Here is a 24,042-nt window from a genome sequence, read left to right on the forward strand (position 1 = left end):
GTATTCCTGTTGCAATTAGCAAGAAGCATGGGTTCGTATACTGCATATTAGTTTGGGCTGATTAACATAACTCAATTTTTTAAAGCTAATCAGTTCAAATTGCATATTGAAATCTTATTTAATGCCATGCTCAAATACTGTAATAATGGCTATGATACAAGAACCTCAATAGAACTGATGAGAGTACAACTGAATGCGGTACAAAATTAATTTAGCATATTCATTTTGCATTGGATACTAATTATACATATACTAACCTAGAAGAGAATCAAAAGCATTACTAAATTGGTCTGCTTCTGTTCTTTATCAATTTCACATATGTTCATTCATAAGTGAATTATTCTCTCCTGTTTTTTGCACAAAATTGCAAGATTATTTTTTTATTAAAAAAATCCACAGAACAACACGTACTTAATTGCATATTTAAATTTGTACTTTATCATGTGTATATTTCTGAATGCACTATAAACTAAAACATGTTTCAATATGTTTGTGCTTCCCTTTTAGCCAATAACTATATCACAATTAGGATGGGGAAGAAATTCAAATTACATTTAAAGGCAAACTTTCTAATTTGCCCTTTCCAAAATAATATTCAAATCATACTGTGTTTACTATTAGTAAATGGTTTTGAGAATCATAGTAGTGCTAAAAAATTAAAAATAGTGCAATGCAATCCTATATAATATGTTTACCCAGATGTAAATCACACCAAGTTCAGCAGGAACTTACATTCTTGTGAGTCTGCATCGGATTACAGCCTTGACACAACATTTGACTCAATGAATAATTGAAAGTATTCCCAAACTATGACTATCAAAAGGACTCTACTATATTTTAAGCATTTTGCCATTCTCTTGTCCTTATCCAGTAAGTGCGGGGAAGCAGATCTCCACAAATCTGTCTGCTGTTGAATGGGGAACCCTGTGTAAACATGGCTATTGTGTTTTTTGGTTCTTTCCCTGTTCTTGCTGCCAGATGCATGCATGTAATTCTTCAAAAAACTGAAATGATTACCGCTATGTTGCGCTACATTCATCTGCCTTTGAGTAGACATTGAATCTGTTTGCTTGTCGCCACCTGCTTTTAATTAATGGGCTTATGTACAAGGGTTTCAAATGATTTGAGATTGGCTTTCATATACCTCAACTGTTCCTTACCTGATTATCACCTCTCATCATCAGCTATGCTGTTTGGGGTTGATGTGAGTTAGACTTCAACAACATATGGAGGGCACCAGGTTGCCAAATTACATCACAACACATGGGACTGAGCTCTGCTTTACACCCAACCCAATTCCTATTGAAAAATCCAACCAAATTTCATGTGAACAAAATAGCTGAGGAGAGCATGCTGAATATTTCACCATGATAGCTGGAAAAGGAGCAATGTGTATAACTGCAGTCTGGCCAAATTGCAGAGCTTTAGGATATTTCTGTTAGCTTCAGCAAAAAATCCCAAGAGCACCTCATAAATATTAGTGATGGGAGGGCCAAAGGAAACACCGTAAAACTGGAATTAGCATCCTAGCTTTCAGATTTATTTAAATTCATAATCAAAAGATCATAAAACTTGAGGCCATTTGTTTATCTGTATAAATTGCTACATGTGGCAATTGCCTTGGAGTTGGAGGGTAATTATTTTTAATGATTTTAAGGGGCTCCAGTCTGCCTTCGCTGAAGTCAGTGGTAAAGCACTCACTGGCTTCTCCAGGAAACGGAACAAGCTTTCTAATTATAAAGATAAATTTGCAGTAACACCTTGAAGAGCTTTCCTCAACCAAGAAAATTAAAGACAAGTTGGGAGTCATTTTTCTCTCTTTACTTCAAATTTCACTTGACATTTCAATTCCATTTCTGTATCGCATTGGCCTCCCATTTCAAATCTTGTCCAATAGCAAATACGTGAGAGCTTTTTCCAAGCACAGTCAAGACACATAGATGATTACCTTCTGGCACAAGCAATATTTAACCCACCAAAATGACTAATATAGCTGCCTTCAGGCTTAAATCAGAACAGTTATCCAGTGGTCAGCCTCCTACAGTATATGCTGACGATTGCTGACTGTATCAGGCCCTTTTGAGGCTGGTGGTCTTTTCTTACCCCTGATCCAGGATCTGAAGTTCTTAGCATCTAGGAAAATATCTGTATTATCTACCTCTCTATTTCCAACAGAAGCCAGTTCCGAGGCCTCATCATATAGACCTTGGTGGCGATAGCCATTCTACACTATCTGGTAATCAGAGATATACTGGCTCTAGACATAGAGGTTCCTTCTCAGCTGTTATGACACCATCCGTGAATTTGCTGAACCTTTTTAAAAGCATTCTGTGTAATAAAATTGTTAAGTTGTCTATTACACAAAGAAGTACAGTGGTACCTTGGTTCTTGAACTTAATCCATTCCGGGAGTCCGTTTGACTCCCCAAAGCATTCAAAAACCAAGGTGTGGCTTCTGATTGGCTGCTGGAGCTTCTTGTACTCAATTGGAAGCCGCGGAAGCTGAGTCAGACATTTTGCTTCTGAAAAACGTTCGCAAACTGGAACACTTAATTCTGGGTTTGTAGCATTCAGGAGCCAATTTGTTTGGGAGCCAAGCCATTCGAGTACTAAGGTACCACTGTACATTCTTTTCATTGTTTGGTTCTACCAATTTCCATAACTCCCCTCCTCCCTTTAATTATGAACTAGATTCTGTCAGACATAGACTGCAATCCTAAGTGCACTTACCCTGAGCTCAGTGGATTGTGCTGAGAAGCACTTTTACATCAAAAGGACAGACAGACTTGTATCCAAACATGGACAAGTATTTTATTTTATTACCTGCACAGCATCTCTTTGGAAATCAAATGCATTCATTATGCATAACGACATGTGGATGGATGACTATTGTATAATGTCTGGGAATACCAAGAACCAGGTCTACAGAGAGGAAAATGAATCATCTCCACCATATTTATCCCATTGTTTTAGCAGCCTGATTAAAAGAGTATTGTTAACAGGACAGTATGTTGGCTTGTCTCTACACACACCCTACCATCTTACTGGCAGTGTACTTCAAATTGGCTGTATTTTTGCCAAAATGAGATATGTGACTCCTGTGTTATGTATGGTGATTAAAAATCCATCTTCCTTTCTCACACTGAATTGTGGAGGAAATCCACTTGGCTAATTGCAGTACTGATATATGTGACCTGGGGGTAGCCTTTATGTCTCCTCTGTCTCATTTCTGAAGATATAGACATGTAAGCAGCTTAGGTTTAAGGATTTAGGGCTGCTGATGTTGCTTTATAGTTGCTCTTTAAGGTGACCCTCACTTAAAAAAACGAAGACATTTGAATCTTCAAAAGGACGGTTTCTTAGACAAGTGTGACCCACCCCACCCCCCTTGGGCAGAGAAGATTGGCTGTCTTCTTTTCTCAAGAGCTGGCCTTTGCTTCACATCAAAAATGAAGACTATTTCCAAAGTGCAGATCTGTGTAATTTTCATGCCAAAGCAGATGGTTTGCGAGGAAGGACAAATGTGTTAGCGTGTGGATGTTAAGTCCATTCTGCTTCACAGAGAGGTCCATGTGCCTCAGAAGTCATCTTGATCTTTTAAAAGTATCCCACCACGCTTGCTAGCTAAATGCTAGCTGATCCCTAGGACTAACTTGTGGTTATCATTCTTCTAACATACTTTCCCTTCTATTTTAACCAGAAGAATATTCATTGATTAATTAGCTATGGCAGACAGGTTTCAAGTAAGGATGAGAGAAAGACACATACACACATCCCAAACGAATGTTTCATATCTAAGAATAATAATAATAAAGAGTTTGTTTCACAATTGCTCAGGTACTTTGCCTGAGAAAAACCCACCAAATTTGCTCCAGCTTTTGTCCTAAGTAAACTCAACCAGGTGATAATGTGCAGACTTCCCTAAAAAGGTTGCTAGTCTTACCAAAACTATTTTGAAGCAGCCTTGCTGCTACCAAAACAGAGTTGTGCAAAGTCTGGATTACTGCAAACATACTCTTTGTGGGGCTGCCCTTGGGCCTGATCCAAAAGCTTCAGTTAGTGCAGAACGCAGCCGTTGCAGTGCTGATGGGGCAAGTGGCTGACAGCATGTGACAGCTGTGCAAAAACATCTGCATTTCTGTTGGGTCAGGTTGAAGGTTCTTCTATTAATATGCAAAGTTCTGATCAACTTGGGTTCAGGATACCTTGAGGATCACCTGAGGCCTTATAATCCCGCCTCAATTGCTGAGATGATCCACAGGAGTGCTGTTAAGTTTCCCCACTTGTTTCAGGAGCCTAACTTGCGTCTACTAGACGTCGGGCATTTAGTGTTGCCAGTCTCATGTTCTGGAGGAGAGATTTGGCAGGCATCCTTGCTGCTAATTTCCCAACATCTCTTGAAGACTTTTTTAAAAAGGCTACCAGGCCTGTTCAGTTGTTGAAACTATTTTGAGATGAGCCAGTCATTTCTGTGACTGCTTTGTATTGTTTTCATTGTATTTAATGATTTATTGTACTTGTAAAATTAGTTGTATAATGCCTTGGTATTTTGTAGGAGGGTGGTCTATAAATAGGTTTATTAAAAAATAAAATATGTGGAAGTGGACATATCTGCCTCCCAGGGAAGTGTGAGGGACAATAGCATTTGTTATTGCTGTTAAAACACTGACACTTAGGTAGGTCCCAACTATGTTTACCAGTTTACATTCCCTTTGTAAAGAACCATTGTTGCCTGCTATTGGTGAAAGCCAGAGAACACACTGGAATCTCTATTACAACAACAGGCACCTTATACCAAGACAAAAAGACTGCAGAAGATTCAGCCAGGAAATGTAAGAAACACAAGATCGGCCACTTTGAACAAACTCTATTCCCCCTCCCTTTTAAAAATAAAGTGCTTGAGAGCTATTCTGTGTCCTTGAGAAGCTAGAAGGCAGTGGAGCAGCAGCTACAGTCAGCAAAATGAACCTAATACCCCATTCAGGGAACATTGTCTCTGCAAGGTAGCGGGTGACTCATTTCTCCCTTAAGGTTTCCAGAAATGCTTGCAAGGGGCACTCCCCCCCCCTCCATTGCCATTAAATAGTTTACAAGTTTTTAAAAAGTAGACTTTGGTAATGTCTACACAGGAACTGGGAAACTACAGTTGTAAGGAGAGACACTTTGGTTAATATAGGAAACCTTCTCTGATTTAATCCCAGGGCCCCATCTCTCTAGATTTCTTCGTGAGGAGATCCCAAAGGACATCAGACTAGGAAAATAATCTAATCCAGTTTACTGAAGAATTCATAGAGTTCCTCCAAAGGAGATGACACCCACCCCCACAATTTGCAATTCGGAGCACAACCTTTTTGCTGCTTACTAGTTATTATTGCCTACAACATGTATGCATAACCCTGCAGTCAAGTTCATGGTGCCGAGGCATAAACTGTTGGGAGAAATATGACTAGAGATGCTTCAGTGGAGAAACTTACACCAGTGGCTCATAACACCACTTTTTTTTGGAGTAATACCATAAAATTATATCTCAATGGAAAGATGATTTAATGAAAAATGTGACCCAACAAAGTTTGTTCAATTATCAGTATTCTATCAAAAGGTATAGCCAAATAACCAGGAAAAGGAAGCACAACTTGCTTAGGTTGATATGCAGTAACTTTCCTTCATTCGAATGTATTTCGAGAGCCAATCAGGTGCTATGAGCGATCAGACCTTGGAAATACACTTTCCCCAAAAGGTTTCCACAGTTTTGGCCACTAGTGTAACTGTACTTCCCACCTCCCTCCCTCCCTCTCTCTCTCTCTCCCCCCCCCCCAGCCTAGGATCATTTTGTTTGCTATCTTCAGTACCTTTTCCAGTACTGTGCCACTCCTTTTCAGATGGGGTCAACAGAAGTCTCTACATAGTATCCTAACTGCAGGCCACCATAAGCCCTAAGTCATGGGTAGGCAAACTAAAGCCCGGGGGCTGGATCCGGCCCAATCGCCTTCTAAATCTGGCCCACGGACGGTTCAGGAATCAGCGTGTTTTTACATGAGTAGAATGTGTGCTTTTATTTAAAATGCATCTCTGGGTTATTTGTGGGGCATAGGAATTTGTTCATTTTTTTCCATAAAAAAACACACCAGTTTGAACATATTCTCTCAGAGAGTCTCATAGTCTAGTAGTGTTTTCACCATTCTAAACGCTATTCCACAATTTACTATTATATAAAGGATCTGTTGCAAAATTAATATACACAAACACATGCTTAAAAGCAACTGTCTATAAAAGTGATGTTTGTAAAGAAAGCCATAGTTGGGATTCTTTAAATTCTATCTTCTCACATGGAAAGCAAATTGCCATCTCCTCTAATCTTTATCTCCCATTTGCAAAGAATATCAGCCCCTAACAGTTAATTGACTTCATTGATACAACACAACTATGTTGCATCAATGAACTCATTTAACTGTTAGGGGCTGAGATTCTGTGTGAATGGGAGATAAAGATGATGGCTGAACTGCATGTTATCTGGTGAACAATTATGTCATGCAAAAGATCCTATTTGGGGGTGGGGTATGAGCTGAAATATTTACTGAAGCATTACTAAAAATCTTATAATTTGCTTCTATAGGTCGTAGTGTAAATACACTACTAGAGAGTAAGGTCCATTGAGCTCCCCGGGACTTACTTGCAAGTAGGAATATTCTGTTGACATATTTGAAGTGAACCAGCCTGATTTGTACTTCTCAGACTAATATGTGGATTGGAACACAGGTGTCCTTCAGTTTTTCCACTTTTCTGAATTTAGTAATACATTTCTTGACTCAGAAATATACCAAAATACATACAATAATCCATGTTTCAATGTGTATTTAAAATGTGAAAATGCGTATAAAATGTGTATCCTGGGGTAAACGTGTAGGAAAAATGCATATTTTTTTGGGGGGGGGGGAATGCTTAATAAGATGTCTGTGTCTCTGTGTATTTGGGTGGAAGTGTCCTGTGAGCAAAGACATATGAAATGGATGCAAACTGGAGATATGTTGAGCCTAGAAAATTGCACTGCAGTATATGTTGGAGTTAAATCCTAATTTCCAAATTTTGGTGAATATCAGCATTTAGTCAGCTGAATTTGGGGAAGGTCCAAAAGCATAGCTACAACAGCAAATACGGGCAGCCACCTTGACAGAATCCCCTGGTGTTTGTTCTCTGAAATGGGTAAGTGTAAGTCTGTTTTCAGATATTCACAATGTTTATCTGGAAATTTCAGCAACCAAAGATGAATTATCTACATTCTACAGCATCCTGGAAAGGCAAAATACTGCCCAAAGTTTTGTTCAGTGGGAGTGGCATTTCACCAAATGGTCAGGGCTTTAATATTGTTAAACCAAGAAAGCAGCGATATCATGAACTTTGAATAAATAAATAAATCTCAGAGTACTTAATACTAGGGCTTAAACAATACATTTTACACCCTCTCAGGTGCTCCGTATAAAGGAGATGCCAGGTATGTGTTTCCCAATGAAAGGTAGCCATTACAAGGGGAGAAAAAGGGTAATTGCTTTTATACTGCATCCCAATTTGACACACTGCACAGTTTAGAAAAGGGAAGCAGAAAAAAAGAGGACAGTGCAATCAGTTGGCACCACAGGGGGGAAATTAATAGAGAGGGTGTTTAATTACCTGACTTGGAATTTGGCAAGAGTGTGAGGGCTGACACTCCTGCTCTTAAGAAAAGTGTTATGGGAGTTTAATTATCACAAGCCATCAGGGGCTTGGTTTTATGTCTTCAAAAATGGCAGGGGCCGCAGCACAGTGACACATTGCTTCAATACTTGCTCGCAGGGGGAGGGCAGTAACAAAGAGCCGCCCCTTCCCAAGGGTGAGCGCTTTTTGCAGTGTAAAGAGTTAAAAGGACATCTCTTTCCGCTGTGAGTTCCCCCCTAAGCCTGCTCAGCTGGCAAAATCAAAGCACGCTTAGTGGCGTGGTACCCAGCGAGAACTACCAGGCAAGTCTGTTTTCATTAGTGAGGGGCAAAGGCATGAACTGAAGTCCTTGAAACTTTCCCCCCTCTTGTTGTATGCAAAACAAACAACAGGGACAGAACCCGTTGTGGTATGGTGGTGAGAATGCCCAACCATGAAGCTGGCTGGCTGGGTGCTGCTGGGCCCATCAGAACTCTGAAAGCAATCTGGCTCACAGGATGGTGAGAGGGCAAAATGAGGTGGGGAAGGCAGTGCATGCTATCTGGAGATCCTTGAAGGAAAGGGAGGCTTTAAATAAATAAAGTGCTGATTCCCACTTTACAAATGAAATGCAGAAATCTGACTGGGAAAAACTCATCTGCAGAGCCCACTAAAGCCCCTGCTCTACAGATAAATATATGGAGAGGCTTTATTGAGAACTAATTTGACTCTCCTTTTTCTTTTTATATGTGATCACTGTATGCGACATTGCGTTCTCAGTTCTCTCCTGGTTTTCCCCTCCCCTCTGTATTCTCATTTTGATTTCTGGTTTTTGTTTTTATTGGTTACATTCTTTAGTCTTACTGCATTTGTATGTGCTTATGTCAGTAACCATACTGTATGAAGAATGACCATCATCATAATAAAGTTGTTTATTATTATTATTATTATTTAAAAAATGAAACAAAACCTGGGAAGGAGAGCCAATTGAATTGAGCCAGAAAAAAGTATCATTATAAACAAACCCTCATATTTCCTCAAGCTACTTCGAAGTTTTCATCTTTTGGCCAAGGGCTGGACTAGACATAACATTAAACTAGAGGTAGCCAATGTAGCATCCTTCAGATGATGTTGGACTACAACTCATCCCATGCTCTTTAGGACTGATGGGGGTTAAAGTCCTACAATATCTGGAGAACACTATGTTGGCTACCCTAGTGCTAAACACACCTTTAGCAATAATAGCAAGAAATAGAGGGAGTTTTCATGGAACCATAGCATGTTGGGAGTATAATCCTTGTGAAAATCCCGCCTTCCCAGCATGCTGCTATTATCTCTGGAAGTAAAGCTCTGCATTGCACTAATGTGGTACAAATCAGAGGGTGGAGTCTTTCACCAGAACAGAGGTAGGAAAACTTTTCAAACCACATTCCCTTATGGAACCTGTAGTGAAATGGGAATGCGCCATCCCATGCCCTCCTGTCGTCCAGCCCCTCACTTCCACTGGCACCAGAGCATCCCCCTCTCACCAAACTCAGCAAGAACCAGGGTGTTCTGCAAGGCACTGCCGCTCGTCGTTCCTTCCCCAGGGATGGGAAAGATAAGCAGCAACACTGCACTCCAGAATGTCTCTTTGTTGCCAGTGAGAGAAGGGTGTTCCGGTGGCGGCAGAAGTGGTGCGGCGGGCTGGGCGCCTCCTCTTGCACTTCCATCCTCATGGGTGGGCTGCCTCTGGATCTTTGTACGCATGCTAGATTTCAGCCATGCAGTACTAACCAGAGGGTTCTACAGACACTCATTCAGCTCTCTGTCCATAGAGGCAAGAGGCTTTGTCATAGTGCAAGGACACATCCCAGGCAGACAAAAATACCTGGGGACAGGGTAGAATAGGACTAGAGAATTGTATGGCTTGGCAGTGGCGTAGTGTGGGGGGTGCAGGGGGGGCCGGCCACACCGGGTGCAACATCTGGGGGTTAGGGTTAGGGGGTGCAAATCCACGGGTTAGGGGGCGCAAATTACTTCCTTGCCCCGGGTGCTGACAACCCACGCTACGCCACTGTGGCCTGGGGAGACCAGGGGCCTGTGAGTTCCAAGAGCCAAATAGAAATGCTCCAGAGGTTCTCCATCCTAGTCTGACGTTCTCCACCTTGCACTACAATGCTGCCCCCAAATACATGGACATTTGAGAAGATTTGACTGACTGAAGATGGGTTGGGTTCTGCCTTTAAGCTACGTGTAAAGCAGTCCTGAGTTATATTTGCTCACAGAAGAGGAATGGCAACACCCAGAACAGAGGTATGACACTCTGAAGTGGCCAACTCTTAAAAGCTGACAAGGGCTGTCAAGGTGTCAGAATGAGAGAAAAGCCTGCACAATTAAGCTAACTCATAATGCATTCTCTTGAGAGGAAAAATGTGACGAATTTGTTTGGGGGCAATTGTGTTTAATAAATAGATGTGTCACTTGCTGCATAGTTACTTTCTAAAGCACCCCATTAAAGCATACTAAAGGCCAAAACCTCTCATACCCCCTGTCACATTAAGCAACATGCAGCCATTACTTCATATTTCAGGCAATTTTATTGTCTGTGATAGCACTTAGAATGGGGGAATGAAATGGGTTTCTCAGCAGTGCACTGCACAGTTTTCATTGCAGACATCATCAGAGCCGCCTGCTCACAAAGACAACCATTATTTTATATTTCTACTGTTTCTCCTACAAAACACACGCACACAATACAAAATTGATCCAAATTGCTGACTTCAAAATCTGTTCACTTTGTAACAGTAGGAGCAGCAGTTTTCTTCCCACTCGAAATGGTCCAGATCTTTTCTCCCTTACCATGTCATCTTTGCCTTAAACTCCAGCCATCGTTTGTATGTGTTCAGTAAATTATTAACACAAAGCACATGTGAGTTTAGTCACAAGCCTTGTGCTACACTGTAGCAAATGTACTTATATGATCTCGATATCTGATTTGAAAATACAGGCAACTTTAAGTGAGTTTACTAATAAAGTTTGTTCTTGCATCCTAAATGAAGAGGTTCATCTTACTCTACTGCTCAGGTAAGATTGTAGGCTAACAAAAAATACTAATCTGTGACTTTCAAAGGCAATTCCCCCCTTTTTTGTTTTGTTTTTAAGAATGTGCAAAATCTCTTTGAGAAATGTTGCTAGACTTATTCTTATTTAATAAATTTCTATACCACCCTTCATCCGAGGATCACATGACGGTTGAAATTCTTCAGACTTCCCCTTAGATCTTAAGTTGTTTTGCCCAGGCAGGATCTGTCAGGCTTACGACTCCAATTTTGCCTTACATGGAATTCAGTGGCACTCAAGAGATGTCCAAATAAATCACAGGCAACTTCTGCTAGTCTTATCAAAACTCATTCAGCCTCCCTCAAAACTCCATGGATAGATTTTGGGAACACAAATTAGACTCTAAATTGGCCCACACTTTCACTTCAAGTGAAAGTCTAATCACATTCCTGTGGCACATCAAATTCCAGCTGTGATTTGCAAGGAAGCTTGTTGAATCATGGAGGCAAAATTGGAAGAGAAAAAAAAAATCATAAGCAAGATAATCAAGAGAATGGTATGACCCACAAATGGAAAGCTTCTTCTCTGAGTTTGCAAGTTCTGAGCTAGCCCCAGAGCCTATCTGCAGCTCTCTCTACCCCTTTGTATGAATGGAAGAAGAAGAAGAAACAACTGGGACGTCAACAAACAGTGATCATAAACACTTCCACGTCTCTACAATATTGTACCTTATAATGGATTTTAACTACATTCTGCTTTAGGAATGAGACTTGGCTAAAACACAGTATAAAAAAAAGGGTTGTATCTAAGTCATATTCAGAGTAGACCCACTGAAATCAGTGGGTGGAATCTAAAGTTGTATGAGTGAGCTTCCAGTTCTACAATGGCACTTCGCCTTCCTCTTCTCTCTCCTGAAGCCCACACCCACAAAGCGGTTTGAGAGGGTCACAGAACCCTCTGGAGCAGTTTTTGAGGGTGCACAGGATGTTGAAGGAGATAAGTCCCATTGCACTAGTAGAAATCCATTTCGTTTACTCACAGGCAGCACTGGCCACAACCACCAAAGTCCATTGACTTAAATTAGTCTACGATGAGTAAGACTTGGCGGGGGGATGGAGCTCATGTTCTGGCCCTTTGTTGTTATGATATTTGTCACATGTTCTAGACCTGACTACCCTCTCCCTGGAAAAGTGAGCTTCAAGATTAACCCTGGCTTAAAACATGCCGATGTATGGAAAACTTATGCCAACCATGAAAAAAGTCTGCTGCATAGAGTGGTGACAAAAGAGAAAACATTGCTATTCTCGCTATTGCTCTGTGATGCTGTTTTATTGTTTTAATGAAATGATTATTGTTTTAAATTGCTGCTTTTGATTTTAGCTGCTCCATTCGAGTTGAAGAGAGGGGTAGACATGCTTGCAAATCAACCCATCAATCAATAGCTGTTGCTTCTGATTCTTCAGCAAATTTTACTATCGTATTTCCATCTCTAAAACTGCAAGCGGCAGTACTTCTGTTTTTGAAATGAAAATCCTAACAAGGGCCTTCAGTTGATGAGAAAAGCACCATGGGAGATTTACGCATTCTCACAAAGTGTATAGTGCAGGCTTCCTCAACCTTGGCCCGCCAGATGTTTTGAGACTACAATTCTCATCATCCATGACCACTGGTCCTGCTAGCTAGGGATCATGGGAGTTGTAGGCCAAAAACATCTGGAGGGCTGAGGTTGAGGAAGCCTGGTATAGTGTCTGCTCTTATTTATGTTCCCTGAACCACAATTGTAAGTGCTTCACTAATTCACCTAATTTGGTGTGGACAGATTCACCTAATCCATTGTCTCTTTGTGCATTTGGAGTTTGCATATCCATTGAAGTGAATGAGGGAAAGCATTGTACGGAGCGGAGTGCTTGCATACATAGAAAGCTCCTGTGTCTGCGCTGAATCACTTGATTGGGCTGCAAGTATGTTAATTGTAATTCATAGGCAACACCAAGCATTAGTCAAGAAGAAGGACTAATAGCTAACCGCTTTTAAAATAGGAGCTGGAAATTCTGTTCAGGCTAATTTCCTTCGTTCCACTGCTTCTCCTGTCAATACATCCTGTGGGATTGCAGTGGTCGACAGTGCTGGCTTATATTTGCAATACCAACATTTCAGAAGAGCCGTTTGCCAGCATACGCTCAGAGATGACTCAGGCTGGCCGTTGCACAGCCGCTGGGCATTTTAATGTAGCAGCATTAATCATTAATGACCTGGAATTAATATTATTATTTATTATTCATTATTTGTAATGCAGAGGTGCCTAGGAGGCCCGGTCAGATCTAATTGAGGCTGAGAGAACAAAGGGATGGTGTAACACAGAGGCAGAAGAAAGGCAAGGATAATAGAGGCAGGAAGCTATGTCAGCTTCTATTATTCATGTGCAAAGAGGTTGCAGGACTCCGTACAGGATTTCTCGCAGGCCGAAGTGTAAGTAGAAAGTTCAAGCTTCTACATTCCAAAGGAATCAAAATTCAGAGCCCACTGCTGCAACCCCCAAGCTGTATTTTTCTCGATAAGGAGTTTGAAGATTCTTGGTAATGGCTGTGGTCCTCAAGCAGCCTTGTGAATTTCAATCAGAACTCAGCAGGCACAGAACGTATGCTTAGTGCTCTGGCCCAGCCCTTGGGATTGTGTCATCCTAATATAATAGTGTCTAAAACATAATCAGATTATTCAGCATGAGGGACAAAGGCAAAAGACACGAGGCAAATGTATGTGGGATGCATTATTAATAATGCAACTGCAAACCTGCAACAGGCATCACCTGGTCTATGCCTTCTAGGGATGTAAGAAGGCAGTTATCTCCATTCCAACACGTATTCATTGCAATCAGAGCTGTTTCTGTTCTGCTGCACTTTGGCTTCCACATAAATCTAGATGATTTGTCTCCTTGTCAGCTCTCACTGAATTCAGTGCAATTCATTACAGTGGTACCTCTGGTTACAGACGCTTCAGGTTACAGACTCCGCTAACCCAGAAATAGTAACTCGGGTTAAGAACTTTGCTTCAGGATGAGAACAGAAATCATGCTCTGGCGGCACAGCAGCAGTGGGAGGCCCCATTAGCTAAAGTGGTACCTCAGGTTAAGAAGAGTTTCAGGTTAAGAACGGACCTCCAGAATGAATTAAGTTCTTAACCCGAGGTACCACTGTATGTCATTAATTACATTATTTCAATGTGAAGAAAACATCAGAAAAATGAGGCAAGGGAATGCCATTATTTACATATCTTTTGTGGATGAAAAACAGCAGCTACAAAGATTACTAATTATATCTGTTTACTTGATTTCCATTCCTGACCTCAAACCAACGTGCAAGCTGCAGAAATTTCTGCTCCCATGTCCACTTAGAGCAGAATTCCCTGCCACCCCTAATGCCTGCCTCCCCTAGCAGTGTAGGTACCACTTCTAAGCAGAAACCTTACATCCTATTGTCATCCTTGTTGGGCAACATGGATCAAATTAGGCACAGTCTGTCCTCTGCTTCACCTGAACAAGACCCTGTATAAGAGTTGAGGAAGCTAATGGCAACCACGCTCTTCAAGCCTCTGAGGAACACATGGTTTGCCATTGCCCAAGAGAGGTCCTTTCTCTATGCCCTCACACTGGCCGGTCTTGGCGCATCAGTTGGATGAATGTTCTCTTCACCACTATACTGTTTCAGGATGTTCACCTTGAGACGGACCAGGAAGATTGATGAGACCCAATGTCAAGTTCCACTCATTTAAGAAGGTACCTAAGTGTTTGGGCCTGCCACTGTATCTCAACCTAAACTATCTCACAATATTTTTATGAGGGTGTGGAGAATGCAAATTGAGGGATCTACCTTATCGTTGTGCTCCTCAGAAGGAGGATGGGTGGCTGGGAATGAAATAATAAATGAATGTAGGTTTCACAATACTCAAAGAGAACAATGCAGCTACTCTGTAAAATAATACCCAAATAGGTAAAGGTAAAGGGACCCCTGACTATTAGGTCCAGTCATGACCAACTCTGGGGTTGCGGCGCTCATCTCGCTTTATTGGCCGAGGGAGCTGGCGTTTGTCCGCAGACAGCTTCCAAGTCATGTGGCCAGCATGACTAAGCTGCTTATGGCGAACCAGAGCAGCACTCGGAAACGCCATTTACCTTCCCGCTGGAGCGGTACCTATTTATCTACTTGCACTTTGATGTGCTTTCAAACTGCTAGGTTGGCAGGAGCAGGGACTGAGCAATGGGAGCTTACCCCGTCACGGGAATTCGAACCGCCAACCTTCTGATCAGCAAGTCCTAGGCTCTGTGGTTCAACCCACAGCGGCACTCGTGTCCCAATACCCAAATAGCAATGCCTAAAATATAGCTCCAGCATAGAATGGCTGAAAGAAAAAGGAGAGAATCCAACACAGCACTAAGAAGAATGTTCTGTCAGCAGAAGTTTCTGCTTGTGCAACAGAATGTCCCCCCTCCTCTACCCATGTCATCCCAAATCTGTCATAGAGGTTGTCCCCAACCCTCTGGAGTAGATTTGGAAAGTGTGTGGGGAAAGGAGAGAGGGGAAGTCCCATTCTGCAAGCAGAAATCCATACACTGACTGGACTCATCATTAGAGGATCACCCACAGTCGTGAACCATTGTGCTGTGAGATCCCCAGATTCCCACGAGAGACTTGAATGATTAATCAGGAACACAGAACAACCTGAATGCCTCTGAGCCAACGTATCTTTATTGGTGCATTTCAGGACCAAGCATCTAATCTTGGGCTGTGTGGCTGGTGAAGAACTTGCTCCTGGGCTCACATCACATATTCTCGATGGAAAAATATCTGTAACTAAATATATCTGTGTGTTTCTTCTTATAAGAATAAAACCATTTATTCAACAGAGCACCTGGATTTAGATATTCTGCAATAAAACACTGTTGCTGAAAAAGGCAGTGAGGCACAATAGAGCCCCCAAGAGGGCATCCTTTTACTCCAGTCACTTGCAACATAATGGATGCCCCTTATTCCACTTCCAGGGAATATAATGGATGTCTCTTATTTGAGATACCACACCTCCAAGAGTCCCTTGCTTTTTGAAATATTGATCCACCTGCTCTAATTCAGGGTCACAATTGATAACTGTCTCTTCGCAAAAGCACAGGCTTCTTGCAGTACGTTGGAGCTGAAATTTCAGAGGTGAAACAAAATCAATGCATTACCTCCCTGCACTTCTGCAGCAATTCCAGCTGCCAGATCAAAGTTTCATTGGGCCAAAGTATTCAGTTTTGGTACTGGGTGGTGGTGGTGGTGAGTGGAACAAAAATACCACTGGTGATTGGATTAATCTTGGTGGAAAAACACTGAAGAACTTTTGGATCGGAGTGAGTGGGCTGACATTAAAAGATGAGGTGGCTGAGGTTTCTTCTATTTTCTTTCTTTCTTTCTTTCTTTCTTTCTTTCTTTCTTTCTTTCTTTCTTTCAATTAGGGGAAAAAACCCACCAAACTTTGCTGCTTCAGCTACCTAGGGTAGTCGAATGACATTCTGTTTGAAATTTGTGACCCATTAACTAACAAAGTGGCATTACATCATGATGTAGCATTCTTCCTTATGTATTGGGAAAGCATATGGGGAATTGACTCATCTAATCCAAACTTCTTGGACCAATGTGCAGATAGGACCATTCTTTGATTTTCCCTGCCTGCTGGAAGTTGCTGTCATCAATTGCTTTCTTTTCTTTTTCAGTGTATGATGTCATACGGTGTCACTGAATAACATCAAAGGCTTTCCCATGAGCTCCAAATCCTGTCTCTCAAGAGCTATAATTCAGTTCAATCTCATTTACTCCTGTGCAGCCAATTTGTTTTTAAAAATTCCTCATCCAGTCTACTGTCTCAACAATTACTGTGTCTTCACCACCATTATCATGGATTTCCTTTCAGATTTAGTGTTCTAGTCACATTTTCTGGATTTCAGCAGAGTTGTAAGTTAAGTGGAATTTCTGTTTCTTCACCTTCTTCAAGGTCTAGCGCTGTCCTGTTGCTTTGGCAATCTTGCCTTACTCAAGGGAATGCAAATGTCAGCAGTTTTAAGACGGTGTGGGAGGGAAAGGTAAAGAAGCCTCTTGACGCAGCTCTATTCCTCCCCCTCGTGATTGGCACAAATTATGTAGGTAATAAACAGGCAGAAAATGACAGCAGGTTGCATGATTATAATTTCAGCAATTAATGCTGACAATGCTGTGTTGAAACAAAATCACGGAACAAACAGTACTGCATTTAAAATGGACAGTACAAGTAGTAGGACTTGAGGATATTTATTGTCTAGGCTTTCAGACCATTGTAAAGAAGAGTCCTGCTAGATCAAGCCAAAGACCCGTCTAGTCCAGCCAGCATCTTGTTTTAACACAAACAAGGGGAAGCCCACAAGCTGCACCTGGGTACAACAGGACCCTCCCACCTTGCGATTCGCAGCCACTGGCTTTCAGACAGTGGAGGTCAAACATAACCACTGTAGCTAGTAGTTGTTGATAGTCTTAATCTCCAAGTATTTGTCAATTTCTCTTTTTAAGCCAACCACCACAACTTGCAGGAGGGCATTCCTTGGTTTGTGCCCTATGTCAAGAAGCACTTTCCTTTGCATGTCCTGATACTAACTTTTGGCTCCATTGGATAGCTCTGGATTCTGAGAAAGGGAGAAAAACATTTCTCTACCCACTTTCTCCAAGCATGCACAATCTTATGTACTTTTATTTTGTCCCCTTTGAGCTTTCAAATTTAGAAACATGGTGAACAAACACCATAACCTTTCCATGTAGGAAACTAACTCCATCCCTTTAATCATTTGGGTTGCCCTTTTCTGAACCTTTTCCAGATCTACAATATTGAGTTAACCAGTACTTCACACAGTATTCCAAAAGTGGAGCACCATCATAGATTTGTATAATAGCATTGTAAAATAGCCATGGGAGGATAGGAATCAACTTTAAAAGGGGATATTTTATAAGCAAGGTACCAGTATTTCTATTGTTTGTAATCTGATGTTTTACCTGTGAGAGACAGAAAATTATCTCATACAAAAAAAAGTTACTTAATTATGCTTCTGTTGGGGCTTCAGAAAGGGACGCGGGTGGAGCTGTGGGTTAAAGCCTCAGCGCCTAGGGCTTGCCGATCGCAAGGTCGGCGGTTCGAATCCCCGTGGCGGGGTGCGCTCCCGCTGCTCGGACCCAGCGCCTGCCAACCTAGCAGTTCGAAAGCACCTCCGGGTGCAAGTAGATAAATAGGGACCGCTTTCTAGCGGGAAGGTAAACGGCGTTTCCGTGTGCAGCTCTGGCTCGCCAGAGCAGCGATGTCACGCTGGCCACGTGACCCGGAAGTGTCTTCGGACAGCGCTGGCCCCTGGCCTCTTGAGTGAGATGGGCGCACAACCCCAGAGTCTGGCAAGACTGGCCCGTACGGGCAGGGGTACCGGTACCTTTACCTTTACCTTTACCTTTACCTTTACCTGGGGCTTCAGAAAATGTCATGAGTAGCAACTGCTTTGGGGGAATGGGGTGGACTGTGTTATAAGGCTTAAACAAAACTTGAGGAGACTTAGTAGATGGATTTTGCCAAGCTGTCTTAGTTAGATAGCATGTTGGCTGGCTAGAATGTTGTCTACCCATCAGAAATGGTGCCAGTTGCCTACATATTGTATTATTGATTGAGCGTTGGAATTGCACAACATCCTTCTAAAATTAATTTATAATGCAGAGGCAAATGATAACAAGCTTTTTGCAAAGATCCTGTTCATTTCTATCCAAGGAAAACCAGAAGAAGCTGTTTTCTGTGGAGTAACAGTGAGGAGAGAAAGATGAGGAGGGAAACCACTGTCTGATATTGTATGCAAGAAAAGTTATTTCCATAGTATCAACAACACAATTAGTTCCTCATTCTGATTAGGGAAAAGCTTTTTCACTGATGTGGTCTTGTGCAACAAGAGAAACTGAGCTAAGTTTCAAGAGATGACAGCAAACTTTTTGTCAAGGAGTTCCCAAATGCCATCACATTAGCTGCCTGACTGCGCAGGAGGACAAAAGAGACATAAAAGAAGAGATATCTTGATTTGCTAACAGATTTAACAATAATACTCCGTACTTCCCTAGGTGTTTGGAATGCTCCACATTGATGAGCTCTGGTGTTAGCCAGCAATTTTCTGACAAAGATGGGGCAGCCTTTACCAACTGACTGTTGCAACTAATTGTTTGAAATAATGAGATGCTATTTAGGAAGAGCAATCAATAGCAGAATGATGCCAATTAACTTCTAAGAACTAAGGTCATGATAACAGGGGGAAAGCTGGTACCAGAGATGTCCAGAAGACTCTTCGTTGCAAAACTCCCCCAAAAGGTATAGAAGTGATGAATCCGTTCTTCCATTTAAGTCCAGAATTGATTTTTTAGTTTTATTTATTTGAAAGATTTAGATGCCACATCCTAAAGTCATGTTCTTAGGGCAGTTCCAACAGATTTAAAATGCATGTAGTAATTTAAGAAAACATACAAAAACATCACCCATTTTTTTTTTTTAAAAAAACCAAAATATATAGAAGGAAGAGATTAAAAGGCCTAGGGAAATAAGATATTTTTTACCGGCCACCAAATCCAAATAGCATTTCAAATAATATTCCTCAACCCCCACCCAAAGTTTTATTGATTGGTGGTGAAGAGTCATCCCACAACAGTTCACTAAACATGTCTGATAAGGACAGTGGTGGATGTACTAGGAAAGGAAGGGAGGAAGGAAGGACAATCCATTTGAGGTTTGGTAATCTAAAAAAAGCTACACTTCCAAAACTGTCACAGTGGCAGATTCCTGTGACACAAAAGTTATGTAAAAACTGATATAAGAAAGACCTACTGTTACAAAGGGACAGAATACCCAACAGTTCAAATGATGTAAGTAGAATAAAAAAAAAACTGCTTGCCCCCATTTTTGAAAAGTACAATATCAGCAGAAGTGAGGAAACCACAACAATAATGTTATTGCTAAGAAAAGCCTTCACAAACAAGCCAGGACTCCACAATTTGTGCCCCACTAGCTATATTTAGCATCCAGAAATTTCCACACGGAAGCATTTTGCTTGCCAATTCCAACATTGCTTCTACCCTCAGCACCCATTTTGAGCAAAAATCCAACATTCTGGTGCTCTTCCCCTAGGTTGCAAGTACCTCGCCATTGAGGTGGGTGTGTCCAGTCAAATTTAGCTGCTCAAGCCATTCTTGCTCCTCTGATTTTTTAAAATTGCAATCTTTATTTATGATTGCATCACACGCCCAGCTTGAAATAATGGGCTTCTAGCATGCAAAGATGCTCTGCTGCTTGAAGAAAGATGATTGCGGTCAAAATTACAAGGAAGTTCTTTGCTTTGCACGAGCTGTTGTCTCTCAATATGGTTTTATAACACACCAGTTTATAGGCTGAGGTAGTCCATGTGGTGCTATCCAGATGCTGTTGAACTAGAACTCCCATCATCCATGGCTATTAGCCATGCTTAGATAGTAGTTGTAGTCTGTGATATCTGGAGGGCAGCACATCGGCTATCTAAGTTAAATGTTATAACCTATGTCTTCCTTATTCACATTTTTTTAAACTTGTAATGCAACCTTTGGGACACTCCAGTGCTGCATTATAAGAAATATTCCACTATGACCTCCATAAGAGCTGGAAGAAACATTTTCTCCTGCTCACAGTTGGGTTTTATTTAATCCAAGCCCCTTAGTTTCTTGCTATTTATTCCATTTTGTCAAATATTTATACAGGATGCTAACAGGTAAAATAAGGTATAGTCGTTTTTCCTCCCTTAAATATCCTGTTTATCTGTCTCCAGCAAGATGTTCAGTTCTCCACACTTCTATGTGAATCATAAACCACTTAAGGGCTGAGAGATAAATTTGTGTGCTAACAGATTCATGTTTACTTCTGCTTCAAATTAAAAAATGGAAAGGGGAGGGGAGAACACAGCAAAAAAATAATAATAGTGTTAGGTCAAAAGACATTTTCACTGGAATACAAAAACAGTACTGGAGGAAATTAAATAGAATGAAAATGCCCCCCTTTGGTGAACTGGGGGTGGATTAGCAAAAGTTACCATATTTTACAGGGAGAGCCTTGCTGTTTGAAAGCACAGCTTCTTATTTTTCTTATAAAGTAATGACGTCCAAATTGTGGACCTGATCCTTCAGACACATGTAGCCTTCTAGCCTGCATGGCTACTGTTTGGGTATGATGGGCACAATGGAAGCATCACAGGTACTCCACTCCTGCTTTAGTGAAAATGCAGTCCCATCCAAAAGAGGTTTAACCATTCACTATTCACCATCCTCAGTTTTCAACTGAAGTGTCATGAGTTTGAACTCTCAGCTCAGATCTTGTGATCCCATTAGAGGACAGGGGAGGGGAGATACCATGATCACAGAGGACAATGTGTCAAACATTATTATGAGCTAGACTTAAAAAAAACCCAACCCAAAACATTTAACTATGTGCACTCAGAATTCCCAGGTAAGTGTCCTTAGAATTGCATCCTGTAGCAATTGGAAGAAACCAATTTTAGTGTACAGTGGTACCTCGGGTTAAGTACTTAATTCGTTCTAGAGGTCCGTTCTTAACCTGAAAATGTTCTTAACCTGAAGCACCACTTTAGCTAATGGGGCCTCCTGCTGCTGCTGCTCCGCCGGAGCACAATTTCTGTTCTTATCCTGAAGCAAAGTTCTTAACCTGAAGCACTATTTCTGGGTTAGCGGAGTCTGTAACCTGAAGCATATGTAACCTGAAGCGTATATAACCCAAGATACTACTGTATTGTTATGTGCCACCCCAATCTCCGAGGGGTGTGAGATTCCAAGGGTACCAGGCATGCTTATCAGGGTTCATGTTTTCTTTTGGAACAATGAGGCACAGCGGGGACTGTGGTGTCTTTATGATATATGGTTTATTAATGCATATTTACAGCCTGAATCTAGATTGAGAGAGTTCAGAGCATTCAGATTCCAATAGGGTCTCTTGCTTCTCCCATAGGCACAGCAGGCTTGGGTCTCAGAACAGAGAAATCAGCCATGCTCTCTGTCTCTTTAGGTTATCACAGTCAGCTATCACATGGTGCCACTGACCCCCATTTCTTCTTCCTTGTTGCCGCTAACAGACTGAAAAGGATTCCCCCCCCCCCCAGTCTCATCACCCAAACTGAAATCATAAACCCCTAAACCCACTTAGAAGAAGGGCCTCCATCCCTCCCATTGCTGTCTGGCACTGAGTGTCCTGATGACTCATCTTTTGATTACTCATTAGTCTTTGTCCCCCTAATAACCCACACTCAACTAGCAATCACTAGACTGGCCTGGTTTGTTAACATAAACTTAATTCAGGGGTTCAGTGCTTGGCATAGTTTAACTCTCCAAACCTTGATTAATTTCTAACTTTTATTGGATCCAGGAATTTAGGGTGTCTCACACTTCACAAACTCATAAGTCACCTTCTTTTTTGCCTGGTTTTGTCATTGCACAACTTAAAAGCTTGCATACAAACATCTAAAAAAGAATACCTTAACTATTTTATATGTCTTATATTCTCCGATCTTGGGGTCAACATGACAACAGCTGTCTATACAAGGCAAGCATGTACATTCAGGCCATCCGCAATTACTGTGGATGTAATTGATAAGAAATCAAATCAGGAGAGCACCAAGGATGTAATCACTCATATGGAGCCTTGCAAGCTTTAATCAGCAGATTAATCCATTAACGCTTTAGTTGATTAATTGGTTAGGAGTCCAATATTAATCAGTGAAGGCAAATTTTAATTGATGGGGCTGAGAGTGAAAGAAACCCTTGCTAATCTTCTGAAGCTATTTTGGTTCTGGTGCATCAGAAACAGGGAATAAAATATTAAAGAAGGAACCATTAGTAGTCATGCTTGTTTATTAAATTGTGAGTTTTCACACATTCTTCAGAATCTCAAAGACGCCAGTACTGGAAAGTTTTATAATAGAGAAATAAATTTTAATTACGGAAATTAATTTTACGATTTCCATCCCAACTTTTAGCAACATTTTAAAGTGCCTAATAATATAGGGGGGGGAACAGTGCAGTTGTGTACATGTTTACTCAAAGGTAGGTCTGTCTGGCTGATTTCCAAGGGGCTGACCCCCAGGTAGGCAAATATAAGATAGTAGCCAAACACAATAAAATATAATAAAACAGCAGAACGCCAACAAGTGATTAGAACAGCAGAACGCCAACAAGTGATAACGTCAAAAGGTGTTGTCCCACAATTTCCAATGAATTCCCCTGTCACTTTCCTTATCTCAAAAAGTCAGATCTTTTGCAAGAAGCAGGCTTGTTGATCAAGACTCTATGGTCACATCCACACAATACATATAAAACACTATTAAACCACTTAAAACTGTCGTGACTCTCCCCCCCCCCGCAAATCTGGAGACCTGCAGTTTGTTAAGGGGTCAAGAGACCCCTATTCCCCTCACATGGCTACAATTCCCAGAGTTCCTTGCAAAGCGGAATTGAAGGGGTCTCTGTTTACCACTCTCAGCACCTTTAACAAATGACACTTCCCAGGATTCCTTGTGGGAAGCCATGACTGTTGAAGGTGGTGCCACAGTGCTTTAAATATATGGTGCAAATGTGTCCTATAATTCTGCAGCCTGAATTTGTGATTCGAGGACCCGATCCCCGCTTGGGGAATAAAGACATGTGGACACAGAATGTAAGGTTAATGGGTAAGGTAAAGGCCACAACTTTATTGATTACAGCATGTGAGAAGGTATTGGCTTAGGCATTGGACCACGGAACATTAGACTCCACCCACTCGTAGAGGGGTGAGTCTGAGGAGGGGTTAACCACCAGTAGGGGAAGCCTGTTGATGCTAATCCAAGTATAGGCTCTCTTCCTGATGTCACCAAGGGCCGTGCCATGGCCCCCCGCCACACAGGCATCAGCCAGGGGAGACTGCCAGATTCCTTTAGCAGAATACCCAAAATTGTTGGGGAAGGCAATGGCCACACCTTGCCCCCCAAAACACCAACAACACATTCCAATGCCTAACCGCCACCCGAGCCAAAAGGCTCGCCGCCAATACCCTCACAGCTGCAACCAATCCCTAAGACTATTGGATATGTTAGCCAGCCATATGTTGTTTCCCCGATCTGAAAGATGACTCAAGGAAAATGTGTGTGCAATGGTGGGGATGGCTGGCGCGGCTGCGTTGGAGCAGCAAGCCCCGCCCTGCTGAGCTTCCCTATTGGGTGCCCAACCGGGGAGGGGTGTGGCGCCAGCCCTGGAGT

The 24,042-nt window shown here is 41.7% G+C and overlaps 1 protein-coding gene across 1 annotated transcript in view; it reads right to left on the reverse strand.

Moving 5' to 3' along the window:
* Positions 1-24,042, reverse strand: part of ZNF804A (zinc finger protein 804A) — a 196,884-nt gene that overhangs the window by 22,208 nt on the left and 150,634 nt on the right. The gene's annotated exons all lie outside the window — the stretch shown is intronic.

The sequence above is a fragment of the Podarcis melisellensis genome, assembly GCF_964234715.1.
Source record: "Podarcis melisellensis genome assembly, chromosome: 1".
Lineage (NCBI taxonomy): Eukaryota > Metazoa > Chordata > Lepidosauria > Squamata > Lacertidae > Podarcis > Podarcis melisellensis.